Source organism: Triplophysa rosa, linkage group LG11 (genome assembly GCF_024868665.1).
Source record: "Triplophysa rosa linkage group LG11, Trosa_1v2, whole genome shotgun sequence".
Classification (NCBI taxonomy): domain Eukaryota; kingdom Metazoa; phylum Chordata; class Actinopteri; order Cypriniformes; family Nemacheilidae; genus Triplophysa; species Triplophysa rosa.
The window spans coordinates 15435857-15461851 of NC_079900.1; the positions used below are offsets into that span (position 1 = coordinate 15435857).

Genomic DNA, 25995 nt, shown 5'->3' on the forward strand with positions numbered 1-25995 from the left:
TAAGTGCTTTGCTAAAGATGAATGAAATTAAATGTGAATGAGACTAATCGTAATTTTCCGGCCGGGTGCTTTTGTGCTGTAGCTGTTGGATTTTGGATCGGAAATGAGTTTGTTTGTAACAGTTGGGTGGTTTGATCAGAATTGCTCAAAGTTAGTAGAAAATTCTGTTATAGTTAACCCCTTATGTTTTTTTATCCGTATTTATTTTGTAGCTGAGAAAGTAAGTTATGTACAACATAATGTGAATGAACAACATGAAATGTTCAAGCTAATAGTAAAGCCTGGCAGCCCCTGGTTTTCCTCATTGTATGAAACATTACATTAAGCTAACATTTTTCAAAACTTTTTCATTTGTGTTTCACAGATAAACAAAGTCATACGGGTTTGGAACAATGTAAATGATACCAGAATTTGGGGCGAACTATCACCTAAAGGTGCTGTGTGTCATTTTTTGACAGAAATTCAATATAATATACATAACTATATCTTCAGAGTAGGGCTGGGCGGTATGACGGAATATGCCGTTACCACGGAATAAAATGTCAACCGCAAGAGATTTTTCTACGCTGTGTATTCCTTGGAATGTAAATAAGTAGGCGTGGTTAACTCTGCACTCAGCAAGTTGGGCGTTATGATGAAAAAACCTGTGAATTAATCCATCCATAACAAATGAACAAATCAAATATTCTTTTGATCTTCTTTCAGTCTGTAGTTTCGTGATCCGCTCCAGTCCGGCGCTTCTCTCACCCGCAGTGCTCGTGCAGGGGTGCAGGGATCTGCGCGTGCATATAAAAAAGCTCATTCTCACTTATTTCAGAAGTCAGATCGCTTTGTAAAGCTGTTAATAGTTTTAATAAAGTTTAACTTTAGGCGAGCTGAGGTGAAACTTGTGTTGAAACACACGACGATGGCGCGCTGCATGCGCGCTTTGATTTGACGCGCCACTAACCCTCGTTTTGGGAGACGCGTGTGGAGTCACCAGAGACTCGCAGTGCAAAGACAAGCATGAGAATAAACAAACCTAAAGACAGAGAGTCGCAACACACTAAAAGTGCGCATCTAATAGAGAGTGAAGAGCGATGAAGACCTACAGTACAGAGAATACTTAATGTTGTCTATCTTCCTACTGTACACATATGATATAGCCAGAAGATGAATATAAATAATAAATAACAAATCTGATTATCAGAACTTAAATTGATTTAGTACATTTTCATAACTTGCCTACATTTTAACTATGGTGAGTATTTAAATGAACTGTAATAAATAAATAAATTAAATCAATCTAAGAAAAATTAGGTATGTAAGATATAGAATTATAATGGGAGATTGTTACCGTGAAATATATTGTTACCGTGAAATAAAATGACTCATTCCGTGAAATAGAGTTTTGGTCATTCCTGCCACCCCTACTTCAGAGGTGTATAAAGACCTTACATAATGAAGTGTTATATTTTTATTACCTTAGAATGAGCTATTTCTATCTACACACACCACGGGTCCCCTTACATGGAATTCACCATGTTGTTTCTACAGTAGCCCTAAATAGACAAACTGCTCTACAGAGCGCATTTCGTAAATACGTTATCTCTTTCAGCAAAAAAGCGAAAACATGATGACATCTTTGTTCTGTGTCAGCCGCCGTAGTGCGGGGAATGGAAGGAAGGGGTTCTAGTAAGCCGTTGGTTGCTCTTTGCAACTTCACCACTAGATGGTGCTACATTTCATACACTGGACCTTTAAGGCAAAAGTCTCCAAATGTTCTCCATTTACTCACATTGCTATCCAAGAGAAAGTATTTTTTACTAAAAATAAAAAGGCCCTTCAGCATAACCAAGCATATACAGTATATATCTCAATACAAACACACACACACACACACACAAATTCTCTATCACTACCCGAGGAGATGAGGTTTCACATGAAGAACTGAACAAGAGCAGTCAAACAGCCAAAAGAAACAGAAAAAGAAACGAGAGGTATGAAAGCAGAAGGGAAGGCATGACTGTTTTGATTAAAATAACCAGAAGTGTAGCAGCACCATCACTCTGCCTGTCATCTGAACAGGTGCTTGTGATGTGCAGAGAGACCGAGAAGAAAACAGAGCGGTACGCAGCCAGGGTGTCTCCTTTCTCCTGCTGCTTTAACTCTCCAACTGCTGTCTGCTCCTGCTGCGCTCCTAATAATCCCATCACATGGCGATGACACGTCAAATAAATCAAAGAATAACACATGTTGCAATAGGAGTAACTTGCATTTGTCAGCGGCCGTAATCTTTAGGTTGCTGAACCTTTGGTCATGTAAAAACGAATGAAACAAAGCATCGGCCGTCTCCGTAGGCCAGCGAAGGATTACTGCCCACCAGTAGATAGTCCAAACACACACACACACCACACACCACACACAAAATAAGCTTTGAACTGCTGGCGCTTTGAAGCTCAGTCAAGGTTTTGACAAATGCTGAAGAGAGAAATTGTGTGAATTTGTGTGCCATGTAAGCTCCAGCCACGCAGTCACTTGAATTCATTGGGCCTGGGACAAAAATGGTACAGGTAGCCCTCTCCTCTTCTCCCTTTAGCTGATAGGCATGCTGACACTTGGGCACCACATCATGAGGCACATCTAACAAATACACTGTGAAATGTTATTTTAATGTGGCACAGAGGTGGCATACCTATACTTACACAGGTATCGCAATGTTTCACGCATTGAGAATTCAATCGAGTGGTGCAGTGGGATTCAACAAAACCTCACTGCTCCTATTAAAGTAAGTGTAGTTGTCCACATTGCAAGCTGTGCATTTTTTGGGAATGTCATAGCATTGCAAACAATGTAAATTTCATTCAGATTCCAGCCGTTGTTCTAAATAAAGCCCAACATAATGTTTGTACCTCATCCAGAATGGGCATTTTTCCTATGTGTGTGTTGGAGACACTGTACTCCATAGTTTGGTTGTCTAGCTAATCCAACGCTTCTGATTCAACTCATCAGCTCATTATTAGAGCGGCCGTGTCCTGTAATGGGTGTCAAATAAGGGAGAGTGTGCAGGTTTAAGCATTAGTAGCAGTCAGCATTGTTCTGCTCTGTACTATTGTGTTCGTGCTTACCTCAAACAGCACTGGCTTTGACAGCTAAGGTCAGGGACTGGCATTACACCGAGGTGCCCTAGCAAAACTAAAGCAAAAGCACATCAAGTCCATGCTGTTTTTAAAGAAGCATTCAATGATTCATAATAATACATTATAATAATACCAAACAACATTGGTCCCCATTGACTTTCATTGTATGGACACTCAAAATATATTTTGTGCACCACAGAAGAAAAGGCTATCATTCTTTTTAAAATATTTTTTATCATGGATTTTTTATATACAATTAAGGACAAAATAGATGAATGTAGAAGGTTAGAAAAAAAAGAGCAGTCATTGAGAGGTAGGGAAATGGAGATAAAGGGGGTTTGTGAATTGTCCTTGGTGTGTCTCTATGAGGAGCTTGAGTGGTTTATGGGCTTATTTGTGAAAGGATTTAGAGCACCAGGGCCACCATAGGCATTATTTTGTGTTAGAATGAAATCAAGCACATTGACCCTGACCAGGCAAGACTTGTACTTCCCTCTCTATTGAAACTCCACAAGTACTTTTTCATTTTCTCCTTCATGTATTGTATTAGATTCCATTTTATGTTGTCATATTGCATTAAATATGATGACTTTTTATGCATATTCTCCATCTACTGTCTTTAAAACTATTGTTCATTTCTGAGCTTTTATGTGGCTTAGAGAAGTTGTGCAATTGCCCCAAGAAAACTACAGTAAATACTGAGCTACATTCCCTTTTCTTTCTCATGCCAATGTAATTATTTCAGTAGTGGTCATCATGCCAGTATTTAAGAAGCACTTATAATTGTGTCTCTAAAACCACCGACACATGACAGAATATTTATTGAAGTCTACTGATAATTAGGTCTGTCGCGATTATGAAATTTGGCTGATGAATAATTGGGTAATAAATAACTGTGACTATGGCAATTGATTTTGTCTTTGAACCTGGCAGTTATTAATTGTCAAATACATGTTTATACTTTACATTGTTACCAACATTCTTCAAAACATCTTCTTATGTGTTCTGCAAAAGAAAGTACAAGAGTAAACAATGACAGAATTTTTATTTTTCACTTTAACACATCTAAATATTGAAGTAGTTCAATAAAGAAAATATCGTTCATAAATGTAAAAAATTCTGTAAATAACAGAAACAAATGACATAGTTTGAGTGACTTAAAAAAAAACAATCAACACAAAAGTACAAAGCTTTTACCACTCAAAGGATGGAGAAATTTTATTTTTATTTTATGTCAGAGCAAGGATGGCTCTCTTACTTATTCCACATGAACAGTCTATTAAATTTTCTGAGTTAATAAAACGCTGAAAGGCTCTAACCTGTCTCTCTTTCCATCTAACTCACCCTCTTACTGTTTGTGTAACAAGAGCTTAATCTGACCTGTTTAGATGTGACGTTCTTGACTAGAAACTTTCATCATTCATGTTCTTGTTTTCCCTGACTTTGATGCATGACTCCAAAGTATTACTCTCTGATTTCATCAAGTTAAAAATGGGACATTCGCAATTTTATAAACAAGAAAAACAATGTGACATGTGCCGACAGCCTCGGAGGTGAGAGAGTAATTCATGCAGGAGGGAGAGTGACGCATCTGCCCTTGTGTCTGTGCAGATTAAACAGACAAACTGTTGGCTCGAGGCGCTACCTTGCTGTTGATGCAGTATAGCACCTCATGGTTCACCGCTTTCAAGATCGAATCATATCTGGGAAAATTAACCTGAATCCGAATTACCTAAAGCTAAGTGTTCCACCCACACAAATCAAAGTTTAATCAGCTTTAAAGTGTCATGAAACCTCCCCATTCAGCTACATTCTACCTCACTGTCGTTTTTGAAACATGCAATTAAAATGGGCGTGAACGCTCTGAGAAGAAGAGCCGTTAAAAACCGGCGAAGGTTCCGGCATGGGAAACGGGCACTCCAATCACAAGGCGCTGTCATGAATAATTAGGAGAAATATCTTCTCATTGGTCAAGAAAACACAGTATCATGAATAATAATGAGACACAGACGCGTCATCAATGTACTATAGTACATCGCATATAGTACATCCTATAGTACATCCTTTAACGTTGGCCAGATGAGGATTTTAAACCCAGATGGCAAAAGTAGCGCTAAAAAGCTTGAAATTAACTAGTTTTCTCTACTGTAATCACTTACAGTTGCTAACATTGTATTCTATGATGTGCAACACAACCAACTTTGTTTACATCTAAATAAATGTTGTTTAGTGTTGTCGTGGCTCTTTAAGGGTACGATCACACAGAACACGCTTTCAATGTTCGAAAACGCTATCATTATTCTCTCGTCTGTCCGAAACCTGTCAGACTGCGGAGCAGATGACAAATACAGAGGAAAGTTTACTCTTGCTCCCGAACGTTGCACAGTCGTTCATTTTCCCACGAAATGATCATGGATACTTTAACTTTAACCTACAGAGGATTTATGTCAAATCACACGAGATGTTTTACTTGACCACTTCAGCTGTATCATCGCTGTATTTGTGACTGCCATGAATGGCGTTGACTCGCACACACAGCGCCAGCTTAAAACGCATCATTTGTTTATTTTCATGTCACAGACACGAATGGCAACACTATACCAGCTTGTTTCTAACATACGTTTGTGTGTTTACTGTAGCCTATACGGCGTAATCAACTCTCCGGTTCCCCGAGGGCTGCTGCCGCTTGTGTCTCGTACGGCTCTCACTAAATCCTTGGTGTTTCGAGTCTGACGTATCACCCAAACGTGTTTTTTCATCAATTTTAACAATCATAGGTAGTTTAGATGGTTAGAGTAAGGTTAGGGTGTGGGTTAGGGTAAAGGTTTCGTAAGACTTGAAACACCAAAGATTTAGTCAAAACCAACAAGCCACACCCACGGATCTGACTTGAAAGTACCGTCCCCGTAAATAAGCGCCCTGATAGCACATGTATATCTGAGAGACATCTATTTGATGACTGCATGTTCATCTGCAAGACATCTGGCAGATGCTGTTTGCTCATCTGCCCTACATCTCTGAGACGTCTGCTGTCAGATGTCCTATAGACCTCTAGAAGATGTCTGTAAGATGTGTATGATTTAGAATGGATGTACAACAGCTCTTTCTGAGATGTTTAGCAGATGTTTTTACACAGCAGATGTTATCCAGATCTCCAGATCTTTAGCAGACATCTTACAGATTTACCTGTGCTATCTGGGCGGCAGACGGGCAGTTTGAAACGGAGCTCTGAATACACCGTATATCATTTACACACAGAAACAAGATTGTATAGTGTTGCTAATAGCTGATGTCAGTAAGCGCTATTTAGGGCGCGGACCAAAGAAACGACACGCTGTCACTTTCAGCCGAACCAACCCAAATACACGAGAACGATGTAAGTGGTCACTTTTGATCATAGGAACTTCGGCCTACTTATGTGATTATTTTATGTGTCTGTGACATGAATAAACAAATGATGTGTTTAAAAACACCGTTAGAGTCTGTGTGTGTGTGTGTGTGTGTGTGTGCGTGCGTGCGTGCGTGCGTGCGTGCGTGCGTGTGTGTGTGCGCGCGCGCTAGTGAAACCCGCCACAGCTCAAGTACAAAAGCTTGTGTCATTTTACAAACGTCCTCTGCTTATACTTTCACATATAAGATCATTAATCGTTTTAACCGCGGTTTACTTCCCACCGCTGCATCGAGTTCAACATAGCTGCGTATCAAATATGTAACATGCTCATCCTCCCCGTTATACGTGTTGTGTGAAATCTCCCCGCACCGGGGCTAGTTTAAAATTGCAGGCTTATTAAAATAATGGGCGGGACACTATAGAGATCCGATCAGTTATCCAGATGTGGAAGCCACTTGTTGACAAGTGTAAACGCGCTGTGTCCTGATTGTCTGAAGATCCGATCTGCTTGTTCGGATCACCGAGATCGCATGTTAATGCCAAGTGTAAACGCACCCTTATTAGAAAAGAGCAGCGCGCAGCGTTTTTTTTTTTGTATGTTGCTAGGTAACCCGAAACAGCCGCAACAAGTTTCTCCTCCATGTCTCCAGGCGTTCCGAGCATTGCGACAAGGGAAGCCCCGCCTCTACACTCATCCGATTGGACAATGGAAAAAAGCGAACATGACGTCAAGCGCTTTTCTGCTCAGAGTTGAGTTTTTTTCAACTTCTGGCTCAGAGCGCTCCGCCTACGCGAGTAGCAGCAGGCGGCAGAAACACGAGGCGCCCGGCGCGCATAAGCAGCGCGCAAAACGCTCCCTGCCAACTGAAAACAATTCAAAAGAGGCGCGTCTCACAGCAAAAGACGCATTCTGTCTGATCAGACCCTAAAGATGCCTTGTTTTATATTGACTTATGTGGCGTAAAAGATTAAAGGAAGCATTATTTCTGCTTTGTTCCAAACAAACCTAAATAGTTCAAGTGTCGTAGCTGACATGACGTGATGACACTGTCATCTGATGTCAATCAGCTGTGTCACACCGTTCGTGTTGTCGTCCAAATTTAGGGGTCGATCAGACATAACGCGTTTTTTGCTAGACGCGCCTCTTTTGAATTGTTTTCAGTTGGCAAGGAGCGTTTTGCACGCTGCTTATGCGCGCCGGGCGCCTCGCGTTTTTGGCGGAACGCTCTGAGGTCACATTTTTCTAGGCGCGTCGGCGCTGCATCGAGATGGAAATAGTTCAACTTTTTATTCGAACAGAGAATGCGGCGTGGCTTGCGTTTTCCGCGCGGTTTTAGACGCGAAATGTGAATCGGGCCGCTATAATCATTGACTGACAGGACGACTGTTTCGGTGGTTACCTAGCAACATAAATAAAATGCTGCACGCTGCTGTTTTCAAAGACGTCAACCAAAAGAGCAACGCGGCGCGCCTTGCATTTTCGAACATGAAAGGCGCGTTCTATAGACCCCTTTCTCGCCGACGTCACGCTTGCGTCACAGCATTAGCTGGAGGCAAAACAAAGGGAAAACTGGAGGCGGCCAATACAAACCAGCACAGATTCGGCTACATAAGGAGTTTAAAATATCATCTTGCTGTGTTGTTTAGTGCCACAATGGACAGAATACAGTCTCCAATTTGATATTTTAACACATTCCCCTGCCATTGTCAAACAAAAACACTGACGACAGCTGTAGTTAAACACAATAAAACGAGCGGACTGAACAGAAACGATCATTAAACATGCTCGCGTTTTACTTCATAACAGTAACCTAAGATTAAAAAACTACTGTCTTTTGTTGGTGTGGATTATGATTTGGGTATGTGTCTAAAAATATCTCACGTATGCCTAAATCATAAACTGGGGAGTTATTTTTCACATAGCGTTAACTTTTGAATGCATAGGGTATGCTCGCTAACTTTGTTAGTTATATAACTAGCAGTTAACTATCGGCCAGAAACTAAATATAAAAGAAACAGTTTGTCATCTATTTTTAGTTGTCACAAGTAATCTTGGTAGGGCTGTGCCGATAAACGATATTATATCGAATCGCGATAGAATGTATTTCAAAAACGATGATAAGCTATTGGCATTTTGACTCGATATGGATTAATCTTACAGTCTAACAGAAAGCAGAAATAAACGCAACAACAGTCAGTCAGCGTGCAGCTTTTATCATGCGCGACAAAGTACAAAGTCCATTTCATACTGCACTTGGCAAAGAAAACTCAACATGAGGAAGAAAACATTACTGGAAGCGGAAACAAAGGTGAAACTAACCTCGAGTTGTCATCACGCGGTTTATCAAGTGTCTTATTTTTTTTGCAATAGCCGGTTAAACAAAACAAACTTGAGGCGCAATTGCAAGCGAGTTACTTCGAAACTCAAGCACAAACGTTTTTATATCCATCGTTAACATATCTGCTAACATGAGCTGGTGCTTATGAAACAAACCAGCGCTGCCCTGTACAGACTAGAGATGTAATGAAGTGAGTTTGTGCGCACATTAAAATATTGAACCTTGTAGATTATTTTAAATACAGTTTTTTAATTAAATATATATCGAAATAAATATCGTTATCGATCAATATAGAAAAAAACTATCGAGTTTACTTTTTTGCCATATCGCCCAGCCCTACGTACAGGACAGCCAGATTCCTTGCGTTAAAGTCAACTTAAAAAAAAAAATACAATCGCGGTCCTATAGAGTGAGTGACAGTACATGTTAAAGTTTGATCAGATTTTTTTCGAGTCATTCTCAAAAAGCAAGCAAACAAAACGTGCTCCCTAGCATTAGTAATGTGGTCAGAGGGATCTTTCTGCCTCCAGCTAAGCTCCACCCACAAAAACGTGTCACAATGTTTACTAACAGGAAAGGCGTCTATATGATCGGCCCCTTACTGCATATTTCACACGTCTTTTCGCAGCTGCGGGATTAGCATTGCGTCAAAGGATTAACGATTAGCATTCTTCTTGTACCGGTGTAATTTCAAGGTGCTTGTCGAGCAACTATACCTAAAATCTTTTTTGAATCCTGTCCACCGCAATCGCTAAATCTCTTGCCAAGCCGCTGTCGGAAAACATTTGAGTTTAAGTCTTGATAAAAAGACTACCTTCTCCCTGTGTGCGAATGATTCTTCTCTTTCATCTGGTCTGTGGAGGGAAGGCCATTTGCCTATCAAGCCCCTGAATATTTCACAGGAAATCAGATGTGTGTCTGGAAAGTTTCTGACTTTATCCTTCTCGAGCTCTGTGTTAGTTTTGTGCATTCATGAAAGCAAAGTTGCTTTAAAGTCCCAGTGAAATTGAAATGACAATTCTTATTTTTTTCATGAAATATTGCAGCGTTTATAGTAAATAGCTTATCAATGTGGGTCATTTTCTTTTTAAAATTCATGTACCCTCATAATCTTCAGTTAAAATCTGAAAATGCACTTTCGCCCTGAAATGATGATCCATCTCAAATGACGTAAATTAGACGCCTTGGGCGGAGCATCTGTTAACGCCTCCCCTTCAACTGTCAGTCTGCTGCCAGTTTCATTTCAAAATCAATGCAACAGCTGTTTTTACACATCCAATCAATTCGCAGTGAAAGACACAAGTCACGCCCACTAATTTTCTCCTTTGAAATTCCTTTTCACTCGGAAATGTGTCAGAATACGGAAGTAAAAACAATCGCAACTTCCGGTTCACGGGGACTTTAAGGCAAGTTGGTTCTTGATAACACCCCTGGGCAGCTATTTTCTGTGCAGGCAAAGTGCAGATGGCATGTGTTTATAACAAACAGTAAAACTGTAAGTGGTGCAATGCAACAACCATTAAATCAAATATTTTCGACTTTTCTAACTGAAAGGTGGGACTTTTGTTTTTATAGCTTTCATTTTAAACGTTGTGAATATTTCCCAAGGGCGTAGCCAGAACTTTTTTTTAGAGGTGGCCAGGTAAGACCCAGTGATTATATTAGACCAAAAAATCCTTACAGACAGAAATTCTTTAACTTCTACTATAATTAACACCAATTCTTCATTACACATAGTTTGCTGGTCAAAAACATTTATTTGCAATGCTTTGATGTGCTAACATTATTTTAAAATAATTTGCTAGCTATCATTTGCAGTAAGTTAGCATTTTTTATAGAAAATAAACATACCCCAACTTAAACTTTCGCGAAAATGTAATTAATGAATGAAATCCAGTTAAACAAGACTGATTTTACTGACCTGATCCTTCTGCTCGCGATGAACTTCCATTGTACAGACAGTACACTGTCACGAAGCGGTTAGCAGCTGTTCAGCCATAGCGCTCAAACTGTTTGCGTCAGTGTGTCAGTGTATGACATCATATTAACGCGAGAGTAATATTCTTACTTTCAGTAATATTCTTAGTTTCAGTGCATACGCTAAATGATCTGCGCAGCACTCCGTAAACTCTGACACACATCTTAAAACTGCTTCGCACAACAGAGGTGACCAGATAGGTGGCCATCCATCATTCAGGGGTAGCCGTGCCCACCCATGGCCACCATGTAGCTATGCCCCTGATATTTCCCATAAATTTTTCATAAATAAATGGTCAGTCTCCTCCTTAAACTCTCTCTGATGAAATTCAGGTTAGGTTTAAGGTAAGACCCACTCTTCTCTCCCTCCATCTCTATATGTCTATATGTCGGTTTTGATTAAGGAAGGATTTCATCCCTATTACGCGGGAACCAGTTCGTGCTCTGCTCTGCACTGAGGGTTTTGTGGTTTTCAAGTTTCAGTGAGGACAAGTCGAATTACAAGCTGTTCGGGCTACGAAATAATCCTTTAAATCATACAGATGTGAACTTTTTAACCTGCTTAGAAATTTTGTCCTGTTTTTTTCTCAAATCTGTAAAATAAGATAACACCTGTCTTGCTGTATATACTTCCAGCATGTAAAGCTGAGCTCTTTCTCAGGTAATTAGCTTCAAGCTCAATATGCTCTTGAGAATGATAGCACCTTGCCGTAATGATTGTGTGTATGTGGGTGGGTTTCAATGGCGGCTGGTGAACACATTTTTTTGAGGGTGCGCTATGGCGTTTATTCAGTCCCTAAACTCACGCGCATGAAAACCACACACGCTCGCATGATTTAAGCGGGCAGAACAGTTCCATGAGCGGAAACACACCCTCGCGTAGGGCTGTCACGATTATGAAATTTGATTGACGATTAATTGTCTAATAAATCATTGCGAATATGACGATTAATTGTCTGTTTTAGGGCTTTGACGATTATGACGATTAATTGTCTGTTTTTGAGCTTTGACATTTAATTATCATACATTTTTGATTCAGCGATTGAAACGACCATATTGTTCTGAATACAAGACTGTTTTTTTTCTTGGAAATACATCGGAAAAAATTGGGTCATCGTATATTTAAGGTTTAGGCTTTTACCTGTCAGTAACACAACCGCCAAATACTTGTAAATGAAGTAAATTGATCAGGAGTGAATTGAAGCCACCATTAAAATACTATCAGTCATAGAAAAGCTTCTAGTCTGTTTTTTTCTCACTTGCAAGACTACAATAAAATTTTACTTGTGTGTTAATGAAATTTTGGTAGACTGGTTTTCACACTGAGATTTGCTTAAATAATATTAAATTGTACTGCAGGTAATTTGTATATGTTTTAGGTTTTTTTTTAAAGTGATTGTGTTGTGGTGGTACATTTTACAAGTATTACCATGCTTTAGTAACAATATATACACTAAAATATGCAATATGCAGATGCACTACAGCTCCCCCTAGTGTCTTCTATAGAGATGTGCAATAATTGCGATGATCTGAAACCATCGCGATGAGGTCAAACAATCGCGATGAGATGATTATTTAATAATCGTGACAGCCCTACCCTCGCGAGAGCGCATTTATGTTCCACGAGCGCGCAGAACAGCATCCGCGCGCGGAAAAGAATCCTTGCGAGAGCGCATCTCTGCTCCGCATGCAAAAACGCAGTCCGCGAGCAAAGGCTTTGACGAGTGTACGCGCAATTCTCTCTATGCTCTCGCAACTGCTCAACACTTGCTCGCTCGTCGAGTTGAACTTTGAGACTTTGGAGGTGGGACCGTGGCAGATGTCTCCGCTCATTTGATTGGTCACTTTTAACATTCAGTCACCTACAGACTATGACCTGTCTTACCTAATGATTAGTGTATTACCCTGTCTTAACTATCTGTTAGTATTTTAACAAGTGACATTTTGATTTCTTACATCTGTCAACAAAATTTATGCTATATTATATAGTTAAACTTACATTTCATATATGAGCTATTTTAAAAAATGGTAACACTTTACAATAAGGTGCTATTTGTTAACAATTAGTTAATGCATTAGCTAACATGAACTAAAAATGAACAATACTTCTGCAGCATTTATTAATATTTATTCATGTTTATTATACATTAATTCATGTTAAATTTTGCATTTACTAATACATTATTAAAATCAAACGTTGTCACCATGAACTAACATGAGTAACTGTATCAACGTGAACTAACATTGACAAGGATTAATAAATGCTGAAAAACTAAATTGTTCATTGTTAGCTAATATTCAATAATGCATTTACTAATACCACCTTATTGTAAAGTGTTACCAAAAAAATACTATAATAATAGAATGAAATGTCTCCTGTAGTTATCTAATAAAATTGGTAATGCCTACTGGTATAACCTGTTTTAATATTTTCAAAACAAATAAAGCAAAACAACGCGAAGCAGAAATGCGCTCTTGCAAAGATTCGTTTCCACGCGTGGATACTGTTCTGCACGCTCGCGGAGCATTAATGCGCTCTTGTGAGGGTGTGTTTCCGCTCGTGGAACTGTTCTGCGTGCTTGCGTCACACGCGTGCGTGTGGTTTTCATGCGCGCGAGTTTAGGGACTGGATAAATGCCATAGTGCGCAACAAGCCATTTCACATGTGATGTAAACATACACTCACCTAAAGGATTATTAGGAACACCTGTTCAATTTCTCATTAATGCAATTATCTAATCAACCAATCACATGGCAGTTGCTTCAATGCATTTAGGGGTGTGGTCCTGGTCAAGACAATCTCCTGAACTCCAAACTGAATGTCAGAATGGGAAAGAAAGGTGATTTAAGCAATTTTGAGCGTGGCATGGTTGTTGGTGCCAGACGGGCCGGTCTGAGTATTTCACAATCTGCTCAGTTACTGGGATTTTCACGCACAACCATTTCTAGGGTTTACAAAGAATGGTGTGAAAAGGGAAAAACATCCAGTATGCGGCAGTCCTGTGGGCGAAAATGCCTTGTTGATGCTAGAGGTCAGAGGAGAATGGGCCGACTGATTCAAGCTGATAGAAGAGCAACTTTGACTGAAATAACCACTCGTTACAACCGAGGTATGCAGCAAAGCATTTGTGAAGCCACAACACGCACAACCTTGAGGCAGATGGGCTACAACAGCAGAAGACCCCACCGGGTACCACTCATCTCCACTACAAATAGGAAAAAGAGGCTACAATTTGCACGAGCTCACCAAAATTGGACAGTTGAAGACTGGAAAAATGTTGCCTGGTCTGATGAGTCTCGATTTCTGTTGAGACATTCAAATGGTAGAGTCAGAATTTGGCGTAAACAGAATGAGAACATGGATCCATCATGCCTTGTTACCACTGTGCAGGCTGGTGGTGGTGGTGTAATGGTGTGGGGGATGTTTTCTTGGCACACTTTAGGCCCCTTAGTGCCAATTGGGCATCGTTTAAATGCCACGGCCTACCTGAGCATTGTTTCTGACCATGTCCATCCCTTTATGACCACCATGTACCCATCCTCTAATGGCTACTTCCAGCAGGATAATGCACCATGTCACAAAGCTCGAATCATTTCAAATTGGTTTCTTGAACATGACAATGAGTTCACTGTACTAGAATGGCCCCCACAGTCACCAGATCTCAACCCGATAGAACATCTTTGGGATGTGGTGGAACGGGAGCTTCGTGCCCTGGATGTGCATCCCACAAATCTCCATCAACTGCAAGATGCTATCCTATCAATATGGGCCAACATTTCTAAAGAATGCTTTCAGCACCTTGTTGAATCAATGCCACGTAGAATTAAGGCAGTTCTGAAGGCGAAAGGGGGTCAAACACCGTATTAGTATGGTGTTCCTAATAATCCTTTAGGTGAGTGTATAATGACTGCTTATCTAAAAAAAAAGGTTTAACTATCAAAGCATTTAATAGTGTTCATTAACAGTAATAAGGTACCAGTCCAAATAAAAAAAATATTGCAGTTTACTTTATTATTTATTATAGTAAACTGTAGTAAAATTCATAGATGCTACAGTGTTTTTGACCGTACCATAGTAAATATTAAGGTATAATACAGTATTTTGTACAATTCACAATTGTAGTGTATGGAGTGTTCAGGAAACTCTGGAATTGTTAAGAATTACTATCCTAGAGGGAGTAATGTGTAGTGTTTTGGTTGGGCATCCATCTCTTCTGTAACAAAATACGAGAGTAACCTTTCAGTTAACTTTAGTCCAGTAAAGTATAATAATAGTCCATTGGGTGTCTCGTCATTAATTTGTGTTAAGCTATACAAGCACAACAACTATAGTTAGTGCTACTAAAAACTTTTATAAAATCCATATACCGTATATCGATAAAATATAACAGCACCTTTAAATTGACTAGTGTAAAAAACTGTACTACAGTATTACAGAGAGTAAACAGAAAAAAAACAATAACAGGGATTGCTAACGCAGCGCACATTATCCAATTCAAATAGCATCACTAATTATAGTGGGTTCTCTGCTTTTTTTTTGCGTCGCTCGCGTGCAGTGTAAATTATACTAAGGGCGAGTAAAGCACGTTCTCTATCACTGTTGCTGTGAATTTGTAAATCACGTTGATGATGTCTAAACTTCTAAACTTGTATTTAAACTTCACAATGTTGCATACCGGGGTTTTGAGCCAGAAAAGTATTATCTGTGAAACGGTTGAGAATTGCCCAATCACACGAGGTCAAACATGTAAAATCAATAGGGAGCCATAGAGATGACGTAATTTTGTATGCAAAACCCGGAAGCGAGTTAGCATTTTAGGACTTCCAGTTCCATCGGCCCAAAGTCTATGGGTTTTTTGAATGGGTTTTTGGTAAATCGCCTGAAATAAGGTCTGTGGTTAACAAAACTTCTAAATATTTTTACGTTTTATTCTATGATATAAAACACACCAGTTATAACCCGCTCATGATTTTTTAAAGCCTTATTGTGTCTTAAAAATGGTGGTTGCTAACAAGTTGCTAAAAGCAACTACTTCCTTTGGCGGGGACGTTAGACGTCATCGCGCATATAAAGCTCACAAATAATGCAACATGGACACGAATCTCTAAAAACTTAGATTCGGATTCATTTACTAAGTAGTTACTTACCAGGGAACACATTTTTAATAAAGTTTGAAGGAGCTGTCGGAGGCTTGGTGGTGGTGACGTTGATATTGAGCGACCATAGTGCATAGTGTTTATAGCACGTTAAAAGCATAGTTAAAGCATGTTAGCTTTTTACTTCTGCCGATTGTATTTCGGCTTTAAAAGTAACAAATGTTGTGTCCATTTGTAAAGATTATCTTAATAGACAAAATGTGTAAACATCATAAACCTTGGTTACTCACAGAGCTTATTTATTTTGCGATCTTCCAAAAGTCTATGGGAAAAATGCATAGGAGTGTAGGAGTGACAACGTTCTGACGCGAGCAGATATAGTATGAATAAATCTTTTTATTTCAAAATTATTTTGCAATTTATAATATATGTTGAATTTATGTTAACGTAGTGTCTATTTACACTGAGTACAAATAGCCCGCCTTGTTGGCAGAGAGTATTTACACTAACTCCGCCCACCAATATGTGATTGGAATAAAGAAAGTGTAAGATTGACTCGAGTGGCATAAAGTGTAAAGTCTGTATATGTAGTCTGCGGCATGGGAGACCGGGGTTCTAATCCTGCTGAAAACCTTCTTTAACCTTTTTTATTACTTTACAGATCATAAAGGCATTTGTTTTCAATAAAATTGATTTAAGACTTAAATATCATTTTTATTCATAAACTTTAGGTTTAGGGTAAGGTTAGGGGTAATAATTAATAATTTTTATAAATATAATGATTTACTGTCTGTTATAATTGCATAATGTTTAATGCACAACAATACTGAGGTGCAAATAGTAACGTTATCTGCCACTATTTGTAAGTAAAAAGCATCTAACAACTATTTCTACTTAATCCAAAGAAAATAGGCCCTACAGCTATTTTTGGTTAGTGTAAATAGCATATCGCTAAGAAATGCTGCTATTTTCACTTAGTGTAAACAGAACTTACTACTATTTAAACTTAGTGTAAATAGCATCTGTTGCTATTTACACTTAATGCAAATAGCCGCTGCCTTATGTTGAACAGTATTCTTCTCTGGAAAATTTGGTGGGGGCGGTAAAGGAAGATAAAGGACCATTGTCACAAGGCCCGGGACAATGTTATCATGGGCCCTCTCTAGGGATCAGAGGCCAGAATGATGTTTCTGGTTGTCTCGCCCCTCGAGGATGGCTCTGACCTCAACCACAGATTATGGATAAATTTGTCTTAATTAAGTAGAATATTCACGTGAATGTTCATTTTTATTATCTGTCATTTTGGTTTAATGAGCTGATTACACATTAGTTGTTCATAGTTACGATCCCATAACAGGGGACTTTATGGTTTAGAGCTATTTTTAGCTTGTTAATTAAGAATTGCGAAAAGGTTTGTGTTCATAGGTCAATGAACAAAAGCACCAGTTCTTTTTACGCATTACCTAATATAAATGATTTTACTTATCATTGCTGAACGGCTACAGTGAATTATTGTAAGGCCTTCACTTCTTTCTCCATCCAGTCCATTCCACCTCTTCTTAAATGAGAGCTCCTGATCTGTTTTGGGACAGTAAAATGTAAACACGCCCCTCCTCATATTGACCGGTCTGGATCATCTGACTTGTTATTCAACAGTGATACTCATTAATCAAAGTTTTCAGATCATGTGAACGTGCAATAGAAATGAAGCCGGCATCTTTAATGAGAAGAGAGCGATATCGGTTTGATGGAAACTTGCACACATTCCTAATTAGCTCATTCCAAAACCTCTTTCTCTGTTTTGATCTCTTGCCTGCTATCTCTAATCCACCGTGGCTCACTTTGTCTTTTTAGATTGTTTTTCCCCAGTGGTCCCTTTTACTTTTTCTTGCTTTCACATTCTCTTCTTATACCATCTCATCTGCATAGCAACATGCATATACATTTCTATTTACACATTTCTATGCATTTACTTCCCGGTGTGACTTAACACATGCTCCCATAATGAAATACACCGAACAAGTCTATTAGTTCAGGCACTTGTTGATGTGTTGGGTCAGTGTTGCCATGATCTATCTGAATCTGATTATTTTTATAGAAGTAAAGCCTGTTGTCAGATCAGGTAACGCGGCCAGACAGTGCGAGACAATGTGATTTGTGATCACAAGTTTGATTTATAAAACTCTTAGGAAGGGAGTGCTGAAAAGCAGTGTCTCAATAACAAGTTCCGTTTTTATTCTTTTGGAATTTCAATTTTATTAGACCAAAAAATAATACTTTTCTTAAAATAAAGAGCTGGAGAGCTGTCTGTCTGTATTTCTCACTCTCTCTCCATCTACTTCCAGCGTCTCAGGCAGCCAGTTTAATGTTACCATGATGAATGGATTTGAGGCAAACAGGAGATGAAAGAGGAAAGAGAACAACGACAGACAGGAAGTGAGGTGATTTAAATTTAACAGAACAGATAAAAAGGGCACAACAGACCTGTGAAGCCCCGAGGTGACCCTTCAGGAATTAAACAATGTATGATGGATTAACAGAGTCTGTGAATACAAACATAGAAAGACAGAATATAACGGGGACAGAGGGGGTCAGAACGAGACACGACGAGAATCTTTTCAGCAGGAAGTGCCCTGCAAAGTTTCAGCAGTTCCTTTATAAGTGTTATTTTACCTCCGATCACCTCCCCGAACATCTTTGCTTTGGTCCCACATTCCCAACTGTAAACAGAGCTAAAAACAGAAATCTTAAAGTCTTTCACTTTCACTCAGTGCATTACTGTGTAGTCACAACAAGAATACATAATCTTCCAAAATAAGGATTCTCAAGTACATTCAAAACTAGGGAGGGAGACTTATATGAGAAAAGAAGAGCAAAAGGCAGCTGGGGAAATGAAAACGAGGATCAGTGATTTAAAACGAAAAAATGAGGCAAGAGTTTGAAATCGCAGCCTTTATTCTCTGGTCATTCACAGCACATACAAAGGACTGTTTACGCATTTTGCATATAAACCCAATACGTATATATATGGAGGTCAAAGAACAGAAAAGGTCATTTTTCATCTCTGCGTGAGGAGAAAATCAATTATCTCACTGCTTTGAAGAGCTTGAGCTCTTTATTAAATTATAGTAGACCAGCCCTGATCTCATAAGCCCACCTCTACCCTCACATTTCTTATTCAATATCATCATATTTATCTACAGTCACTGTTCTTCCACTTCTTTATGCATTTCTGCATACGCATAACTAAGGCGAATTAAAATCTTTGAGACGTTCTCTTTTTTTTACCTTTCATGAATTTACTATCCAGATTTAAGAGATGGGCCTCTCCCCTTTCTGTTTTCATTTGAAAGGCAGATTACAATGACTGTGTGCTATTCATCTTGTTTCATAGCCAATTTAAGAGGAGAAAATGATAATTCAGCAAAATGCAACAAAAGTAAGAGGAGAAAATGAGACAGTCTCTGGAGAATTTTTTAAGCTTTGCTCAACATAGTTTTGGTTTGGTTGCTGTATTTACAGTATCAAGCATGCAAGATATAATGTGTTTAGATTTGGTTTAAATTAGAGCAATTTGTTAGAAAATAATTAAACTGAGAATACACTGTGTAATCAACAGTGCATACTAAACTCAACACAAAATGTTAAAATGTACTGTTGTTTAAGAGTTTACCTTTAAAGGAACAGTTCGCCCAAAAATAAAAATTGTCAATCATTTACTCGCCTTCAAGTTGCTCCAAATCTGTATAATTTCTTTGTGGTGATAAACACAGAGAAAAGTGTTTTAGAGGTATGCGCGCACACACACAATGTCAGTGTGTTACACAGAAAAGCTTTCACAACTGATGTTAAAGTCATGGAAGCTGTTATTTGACCATTGGTTATCTTAGAATGTGTGTAGCTGAATTCATATTACCAGCGGTAGGACTGTGATGAAAGTGAAAGTAATTAAGCGTGCAGCTCAGTTAAATGTTTGCAATCTCTGAGTGAGAACCAAACACTAGGGTTGCACGGTGTACTGGTGCTATGGTAGCATCGCGATGCTAAAGCTTCAAAATACCCGCGATGCCTCTATTTTTGAAACGGCAGTATCGTAGTACCGTAGTTAATGTTGCATATGTGCATTAATATTTATTTGAACACTTACATCTGCCTTTTGCGGTGTTTATCTCCAAAATGAATGTGTTTTGAATGTCTTGGACGAGTTAATGATTCAAATTGGCGATTTGAACGAGTTGGTTAAATGATTCACTAACTCAGTGGATCCACCTTGCAGCAACATTACACACTAACTAAAGTTTGAAAATTGGCATCATGGGGAATGGCCCCTTTCATTTTAATTAAAGTTTAAGCCATTTTGGTATATGCTTTTGTAATTTTATGATTTTTTTATTTTGTTATATAAGATTAATTCATTTTTAATTTTAATTTTTAATTCATTATTGTTTATTTTAGTGCTTTAAACTTATTTTAGTTCATTTTTGAGGCAACATTTAAATTTTTCATTTAGTTTAAGTTTTTCCAATAATTTTTAGGTCAATATTTTGTTTGATTCTAATGAACAGAAGTGTTTTCAAAGTTGTAATTTTAGTAAACTAAAATAACCTTGCATCAAACTGAACATTTATTGCATTTTTGCACAGATTTAGGATCAAACAACAATTACTTTCCCCCTGCAGTTGTTGAAGTCCCCTGAGCTAAAGCAACAGGATAACTCAGACTCCCTATCACAACACTGACAATGTGCTGGAAAATAAGACAGCATTTTTATCTCAGTTTGTTCACTGAAGCAAATGTCAGGATGTCACTCTTAAATGTTTACCCCATAAGCAAGAAGAAGCAGGGCAGGGGGATTATCCTATTTTTTTACCTTAAGAATTTAAGGCAGACTAACACTTTGCTGAGTGAAGGTAACAGTGAGATTGAATTTCCCTCCAGGCTGCAGTTTAGCTGCGCTAGCACTCTGTCACTAGTTTATCGTGAGTATGCTGTAACTAAACTGTCCATCACACAGCATTGAATGTGTCCAGTAAGCACTTCCATACAGTACTCAGTGTTCTATCAAGTGTGGCTTTCTGTTCCATAAGTTCGAAAGACGTCTACGCTTTAACCCTGCATTCACATGGGGCGTCAACACTTGACAGAGGGCGTGTCTGAAGTGTGGCCTGACACGATTGTCATAGTGACAACAGCCAATCACATTGTTCTCTGGTCTTGCATGAACGCAATTGGCTGGCGCTTGCACTATTTGCATAAGGGGATCTGACTGGGTGACGCCTGCGTTGCCGCTTGAAAAGTTGAGAAATCTACGCCAACGCACCCACAATTCACTTCGGCAACACTTGACGTCACCCATTCAAAGTAAACGAGAAGTTTTAATGCTGACGCCCTGTGTGAATGTACCGTAAGGGGTCGTTCACACAGAACGAGTCTATAAAAACGCAAAGACGTAGCATCCAGGAATGGTTTGAGAAAGTGCTGCACAGAACGTGAGGGTCTCAACACGTGCTTTTGATGACATAAAAAAACATGGCAACTAGCTCCTCTAAACAAAAGCTTGCGATGCTTAACCCGCCCTCGAGGTCATCTGATTGGTCCACTGCTGTGGAACTGACATTGATGAGCTGCGTCGCTAGTAAAATTCTTTTTTATTTGACATTGCATCTTAAAAATGCAAACCTAATGCGCGTGACGTTACAAAAGGCACGAGACACAGCGTAAAGGTCAAACACCAGCGAGTATTTACATCGAAAACAATGTAAAAGTGCGCAAAGAAATTGAAAAACATGCCCCTTGTGGCTTCACTGCTGGCTTTATACGTGATGTGCATCAGCTCACAGCGCCCGTTTGTAATGAATTGACATTGCCTTGTTTTTAGGCCTGGTTTTTATGCCTACTACTCATTTGTCATTTGACCCAAATCATAATCACAATTCCAATTGATGCCATTTTGCAATTCAGCCTAAAGAAAGGAAGTAATATCCTGGGATGGTCAAATCAATAACATCATTATGTAGCATATCCATCAAATAAATTGTACTGTGATCATGAATTTCTCACATTCATACTCCGAGACTTGTGTGATCCAAGTCTCTTTATTGTTTGCACCGGAAAAAGGTGGTTTGTGGACTCTTGATGCTCAGGGGAAATCACTGAAGTTTTTCAGTATGTGATGGTGCAAAGCACTCTATTGACCACCCCACAATCCCAAACTTTCTTTTTCTCTCTCGATTTGTTTATTTCTGGACGTGTTTGTGTGCATGTATTTAAATGCCAGTGTTTGTGACCTTAAAGGCAGTGTTTGATCCAGTCTGCATGTTAGCAACTCACACGTGGAGCTTGAGGAGTGGATGTGCTTAAAGAGAGGAGAGAGAGCGTGGAGAGAACGACGGGAATCGATGAAGCAGGAAATTGCTGTTTCTCTTCATGTCAGTGGTCTATTTGTTTGAGTACCCCCTGCATGAACGGGGACCGAAAACTGTCTTTATCCGGAGTGCAGAATTCATTTAACTACGGTGAGTACAAACTGTGCAGTGATCATTTTATTCGCCTTTTTAAAGCTGACTCATTGTTATTCAGTCAGACTTGGGTTTATTAAATAATGTTGTGTTGATTGTTTAACATAATTGCTGTGTGTCACTATGGTTATGGGCATTTTTTATTACTGTCACAAAAATGGAAAAAGAGCTTGACTTTGGTCGTTTGTTCATATAGAACGTGTTCACCTGTAAGCTGTTGTATAAACAGCTAGGACAATTTGAGACACAATACGGTTGTCAGTCCCAAACACACTGTGTGAACACAGCCATTATGACCGCAGAGCAGAAATAGTTTTCAAAAACATGAAATGACCTTCCCTGACAACTGATTGATATTCTGACACAGTGAGTCTTCATATACCGCAATCAAAGCCTCTGGCACTGATTGTTCTCACACTTTCATTTTAGGGATGAGCTTTTCGAGTGTCGTTCAGGTTTATCTGTTTTTTACCTGAAGTATTTTTCCTCCTGTTTTGGCTTGTTAAAGGTCAATGAGGAAATGCCGGTCAATGAAAGTCTCTGCAGGCGACTCAAGAATATAATGATCCTGAAAGACTTAGAATTTGCTAACACAGCAGGCCTATATTATTATCATCTAATGCATTTAATCCTTTGGCAACTAAAAAAATATGAACCATATTGTGCTATAAAGCATTTTCTCTGAGAAGGTGTGTTGTCAAACACACATATTTATGTTAAATGACATTTACACACACACACACGCACAGGCTTTGGTTGACTATCCCCGTGGGGACAGTCCATAGGTGTAATGTTTTTATACTGTACAAACTGTATATTCTATCCCCTAACCCTATCCCTAAACCTAAAGATCATAGAACACTTTTTGCATTTTTAGATTTGTAAAAAATATTGTTCTGTACAATTTATTAGCTTTTTTGCCCCTGGGGACCTCAATTTTGGTCCCCACGGTGACACGAGTCCCCATGTGTTGGTGTGCATTCAGGTTTAGGTCCCCACCGGGATATACAAACATGAACACACACATCTGAGGTAACAACCAATAGTTTCCTTCAAGCCCTCTTAGTTTTTATGAGAGACGGGAAGGTGCCAGTGACAAAATCGTGTGAAGGACAGTTAGCTTTTGCTCGTGACTACGTTTCGTCCCCTGGACGCACACGTGCATAGGTGGAAGTAAATGGATACAACAGGGATCTGACTCTAATTAAGAGCCAATTAGCAGACATAAATGACCTTCTAAATCATGGAGGCTCACGAGCATCCTCTAAGCTCAGCACCACACCCACACATTCTGTCTGTGGACCTCCAGCTGAGTGAATTCAGTTCCTGTCGCTGGATTGCCCTTGGCTAAAGGGCACTTGTCTTAAGTGGCCTAACAAAAACAGCCGCTAGCGCTTTAGAGCCCACACATCCTTCATGTGGCCCTGATGTTAGCGCTCTAATTGAAGCCGATGTTGGTATACGTGATCAATAGTTATACTGTAGATATAGATTCTATGGGTTTTTAAACTAGTGATTATTTATTTAGTTTTCAATGCATATCATGAGCTGTTATTAAATAGGATTTCTCTTATTTAGAATGAAATTAGGTCTGTTTAAATACAATTGGTCTGCTTTCAGGAGTAGAAGTGATGTACATACGTACAGATAATATAGGTATTCATATTGACAATATTGAACTTGATATTATCAAAACAATGACCGTACTGCAGGTGTCGAGTAGGAAAAACATATATTGATGTTGTTTTCGTAACCTCTCTGAGGACATTCAGCATGGCATGAAGATTCAGACAGCGTATCTGCCACAGTGTGTGCTGCATTTTAATATGTTAGATAGATGCAAAACCACAAGGCTGCCAGCTAGGAAAGAGATGAGTTTATTTATCCTTCGTTTAGTCAAGCGTTACTTTGGATAGATATTGATATCAGTGCAGTAAGTATATAATATACATGTGTATGCTCACAACATTCAGCTTGACTAAATTCCTAAAATATGGCTTGAAGAGGTTAAACAGATGTGTCAAGTTTGGGGGGGGTTGCATTCCATAAATCTCTGTCCAAGTGATTCATGTGTTTCAAAGTTTCTCTTTTTTTAGGAGCAGGCGTGTAGCACGGCGAGACGCATCACACCTGTCTCTCCATGAGCAAAATGCTTAGTCCAGTTGTAACTTGATTCACTTGCAATGTATGTGCAATATGCCTGCTGACGCAGAGCTGTATTTGCATTATACGTGTGAGTTTTGCATACATTTCATACCTGTCAATTAAATAATCACGGTGTACTTATTTAGACAGTTTTGAGTGGCCAACATATAATTTAATCTAAAAGTGTACAGTTATAAATCTTCAATGCAAATAATTTGCAAACGTGAAGGAGTAAAAGAAATGACTATGCTTTGTGTGTCAGTTTCATTTACTGTAGTCTTATCAGTTTGGACAATGTCTTTCAAGCTTCATGCCATATGATGTAGTAAATCGCAGCAGGCAGATTTCGTTCATCCCAGTTTGTTTTAAAGTGCATTTGTTTATTTAGTGAATTAAGGTCCTAAAACAAAGTGGGCAATATGTAAAAACAAAACAATAATGTCATCGGATGCACTATGAGTTTCATCATCATGTGCCATCCTCAAAAGTGATGTCTATCTTGTGTGAATTAAGTGTACTGTCAGATTAGCTGAGCATTCATGCATTATCAGTCTGATTCCCTTTGATAAACTAAGCCAGCAAAACGTGACAGTGTCTAGAGCCAAAATCAAATTATGGGTTATTAGGGTTATCTGTAAATGAAGGCCCTTATTCTGTTTGTGTTGCTGACATCAAAGACGGAGGTATTATTTTTGTGCTTTGACATTTTGCATTGATAGCACATCTAGTGCCGTCATCTTTCGTCATTTATCCTGCACGAAAACATCACTCCTTAGATGTTCAGCTTCTTTCTTGGGGATTCTGTTACTTGACACAACAACTAAACCTTTAGCATTATTTTAAAATTAACATTTATTCAAATGTTTTTTTTTCAATCTTTTTATAATGTCTCAGTAGAATGTCAAAACTTTTTCATACAATTAAAATGAATATTTACTGCAAGGCTTAAAAATGACAAACCATATAAGAAGTCCAAATATTATATTCTTTCCTCATCTTACTTATAATTTTTTCTTCCCTCGATGTGCTTTGTTCACCCACCATCACTGCACAATTTCAATCAATGAAACAACCTGAAATTCCGTCCTATTAATCAATAGTATAAAAAGAGCTTTTGACTTTGCCTTTTGACACACCATCAAAAAATCTACTTATACTGAGGAGAGCAATTAACAAGGGCGGTTCAGTGGAGAGAATGAAACCAAAGCGAGAGGTGAGACTTGATTAAATATGATAGCAAGACAGCAGCAGAGAGCATGAAGCACGAAGAGAACCTTAGAAAAGATAGAGAGAGACAGAGATAGAGAGAGAGAGAGAGAGAGAGAGAGAGAGAGAGAGAGAGAGAGAGAGAGAGAGAGAGAGAGAGAGAGAGAGAGAGAGAGAGAGAGAGAGAACTAAAAAACAAAGAA

At 38.9% G+C, this 25995-nt stretch overlaps 1 protein-coding gene across 3 annotated transcripts in view; it reads left to right on the forward strand.

Moving 5' to 3' along the window:
* The window catches only part of asic2 (acid-sensing (proton-gated) ion channel 2), a 330404-nt gene that overhangs the window by 222448 nt on the left and 81961 nt on the right, over positions 1-25995 (forward strand). The window lies entirely within an intron of this gene.